Source organism: Rosa rugosa, chromosome 2 (assembly GCF_958449725.1).
Source record: "Rosa rugosa chromosome 2, drRosRugo1.1, whole genome shotgun sequence".
In the NCBI taxonomy this organism is placed as follows: Eukaryota; Viridiplantae; Streptophyta; class Magnoliopsida; order Rosales; family Rosaceae; genus Rosa; species Rosa rugosa.
Window position 1 is genome coordinate 11,122,439 of NC_084821.1, and position 3,958 is coordinate 11,126,396.

The 3,958-nt window shown below is 37.8% G+C and overlaps 1 long non-coding RNA gene across 1 annotated transcript; it reads right to left on the minus strand.

Moving 5' to 3' along the window:
* Positions 1-713: 713 nt before the first annotated feature.
* LOC133733069 (uncharacterized) lies at positions 714-2,464 on the minus strand. Its single transcript, XR_009857475.1, has 4 exons — positions 2,089-2,464; positions 1,949-1,995; positions 1,188-1,306; positions 714-998 (listed from the first exon to the last, which is right to left on the minus strand). It is a non-coding gene; the product is annotated as an uncharacterized LOC133733069 (long non-coding RNA).
* Between the last annotated feature and the right edge of the window lie 1,494 nt (positions 2,465-3,958).

The following is a 3,958-nucleotide window of genomic DNA, read 5'->3' on the forward strand; positions in this document are numbered from 1 at the left end:
AATGGAGCTAAACTTAGTAAACATCAGTTCAATAACCTATAACAATTGGCATGATCAACAAATGGAACCCAAAAAACATTGATATCTCATATTATTGATCATGTTTGGTGAAGGCAGATTTGTGTGGTGCATCAGTCTCTTCAACAGCTGGTTTCGACATTGTTTTTTCGCCTCTTTTCATTTGCAGTGCCTTCATCCTTAGTGTTATTGCTTTTAGGGGTGGGCATTTTGTACCAAAAATGCGGTTACCGACCCGAACTGCACCGAAAAAACGGTTCGGTAACCGCACCGAACTAAAACGGTTTCGTTTTATGATCACACCGCACCGAACCGTATAAAAGCGGTTCGGTTGCGGTTTCGGGTCATAAACCGCCCGATTTAAACCGACCCACACCGAATTTATTTTAATTACATTTTATTTATTTATTATTTCTCTATTGATGGAAATGTTGGTTTTCAATATATAAGAAATCCATTTTTGATTAGGTTTTCAATTTGTAATAAGTTGCTATGTTTGCTTGATCATTGATATATATATATATATATATATATATATATATATATATATATATATATATATATCTGTGTGTGTGTGTGTGTGTGTGTAATAAGTTGCTATTGTCTTTCTGCAAGTTGCTTGATATTTGGGTGACATTTGCCGATTTGTATGGACTCTAAATGCATTCAAAATTTATTTATGCCTTATTGAAATTGTTAGGTAAAAATAAGCCTGATTTTGGCCCTCTCTTTCTAGTTGAAATTAATAAATTGCTCCAAACCGAAACCGACCCGCACCGCACGGAAAAATGGTGTAACCGAAATAATCGGTTCAGCCCTTTTGTAATGCGGTTACGGTTTGATATATCGGCCAACCGAAAAAAGCGGTTTGATTGCGGTTTGGGCCTCAAACCGAACCGAACCGCACCGCGCCCACCCCTAATTGCTTTAGCTTTGGCTGTGTTGTTAGACTGGGGAGTCATGTCTTGAAAGAAACAGATCTGATCAATAGTCAGCAATATGTATATCACACAATTAAGTAAAGGAACCAAATGTCAAAAACTTAACAGCCACATCAACTCACCAAGTAAACAAATATTAGAACAATTCTAGCATTAACACAATGATCAGTTATAGCAAAAATTTCACAGAAAAAAAAAACAAAAAAAAACACATGTTCAGTTTGTCACCTGGGGTCAGGTCAAGGCAGAATAGAGAGGGGTTTTTTTCCAAGGCGTTGACGTCAATTGGGGTTCATATCCATGGCAGAACTGGTACGCTCTTTGGCTTATAATCTTCTTATATCACCCTAACCAACAAAACCATCGATACCATTTAGATTGAAAGATATATCTGAAGGGGGGGGGGTTTCAAACTCTAAGCTAAAACACCAGTGAGCTCTATATATGAAGGAAAGTTAAAAGAATTTGATTACAAAAATTCAATGGATTCAAAATGTTTAAACTTTTCCATACCAAGAATCGAAATCATATCAGGTACAATCTCAAGTACTAAATATGGATTTGCTCCAAATCATAAACTCATGTAGGGTATATCCAACATCTTATATAGCAGACACAATTAATGATGAAAGGAATGCCAGAGAGACCTACTTAAGGCACTCCAACTTTGATGCTTCAAATATGGCTAATTGGGTGTTCTGTATAACTAGAAGGTGTATCTCATGCATGCATATTACTGGCACCTTTCATCATATTATGATCGACATCCTGACTTATGAATTGGTGCGCTGTAGCTTTGCATTTTGAAAACTAAATGACAAAAGGCATGTCCAGAAGCTTGAAAGCAAAACAAAGACAAGCAATATATTTAAGCCTTTTCATGAATTGGTGGCATGATTAAACAAAATTAAATTAATTCAACTGGCGGTGGTATATATGATCAAATAGAATAAATTGGTAGAGAAGAGTATGAAAGGATGGGTTCATACCAATTTCAGACTCAAACACCAATTGCTCGCTTGAGAGTTTGAAGAAACTGCATATATATAATATATTGAAAACAATTATATGAATACATGCATATATGAATCATGAGCGAAAGAAAACAAAAGCACCCTAGAGGACTGACCTTCCTTAATTCAAAGCTAGGTGGGAATACATATATGTAGTACAAAATCCACCAACTATACATTCTGTCACATAATTAAATCACAAAGTTTTGCACGTTGATTAGTTTCCTCTTACTTGAGACAACTTGCAGTCTCAGTTGACCCAGCTTGCCTTGCCATCTCAATCAAGCAAATACAGTTGTAGAAAACATGTAGCGGTCCTATGTATCACAACTCATGTTCTGCAAAAGATAGGTATTGGAATTCAGGAGAAAAGGAAGACACATAAAGACTTAATAATGTTTATTGAGCAATAGTCATACCAAGAAAAATCAAACGAAAATCAAGGTTTCAGGATTTTGTTCATTACTAATTCCATGTTTCGAGTGAATTAGATTCGACCACAAATTTTCAGTACAAAAAACTACTTCAGTAGTAGAAAAAAAAGCCAAAGGAAATTGACAAGCTCTAGAAAGGCAAATGCATGGTCACAGTTTGTATTCCTTTTGTTGCTTTAGTGTCATCTTCAAATGAGGTTTAGTCTAGACTGGATATTAATAACAGGAAATAGCAGTGTACTGCAAAAAATTGTATCCACCTTAACCTCTTGTTAATCAAAACCAAACTTATGCAGTACGTTGAAACTACATTGAGATAAAAAGAACACTTTTATATGAATTGAATGAAACTAAATCGTCTTTATTCTAAAGATAATCGAAGCAAACACATCTATACTAAAATTGATTTTATGCAAAATAACAGTGATGAAGCAAATAGAATCGGACTTTGATCCAAGGTGACAAATATTTGTAACCTTTTGTTTAACTGTAGGGTCACTATAGCATGAAACCATTAATCTCATTGCTCAGATTATCCCAAACTATTACATACTGTTAATGTTTAGATCCGTGGGGGTCTAATTAACGATAAGTAAAGAGAGAGAGAGAAAGATTGACACGAGATGTATAGTGGTTCGCCTCCGCATGAGCGGGAGACTACGTCCACTCGAAAGCTATACTAGTGTGTCGAGCCTTGCGGCCTAACAGGATTACAAGAGATGTAATGGGATGAATTAATTCTAAGTGGGAGGAGCAATCCTTATATAGGTGAAGGATTGCTCTCCCTTTACATTGTATCCGATGTGGGAGCCAAAACCAACTATTCCTTAGTCTAATTAACATGCAGAAAGCTATGTTATGGAGGCATGTTGGCAAGGGCGGGAAGGTGGCTTCCCGGTGGCGGATTTGCGACTTCCGGATACCGCCGCGTAGCCTGAACATAGGGCTACACGATGTATGTCTCGGTTGGGCCATGCCATGTCTTGTGGATGTCCCAAAGTGGGTGTTACTTATGCTTGGTGATGTAGTAAATACTCCATATTATTGGAGGTATGTACAAGTCCCCGAAGTCCCCAAGTAAGAGGAGCTTCTTGGTTGGGGAGTTCAAATCATGAAGTCATCAAGCATAAGTAACCGGGCGGTACGGAGCCCCTACAAGTCCCCGAACTCCGTAAGCAAGAAGGGACTCGTTAACCTGCACAACAAAAACAAAAAGCAGGCATACGTAGAATGCTCGTTGCATTGGGCAACAAATGTGAGTTGCAGTGATATGCGTTGGCATATATAAACGTATGAGGTGCGTGATACATGTTGATGTATACACGCGAATGGCGCTGAGTACGATCGATTATGACGTACAAACTCGAGAGCGCGTATGGCCGTGTGAGCATATGGATTGCATATGATAAATGTAAGTTGTATGAGCGCTGCGAAGGTAAGCGTTTGTAACGTGTAAATGATGAGTACGTGAACGCTTGTGTTGGTTTGGTTGTCGCTCGTATTAATGGAACGCGAAAAGAATTTGATATGTCGCGGGCGACAAATGGTAGAA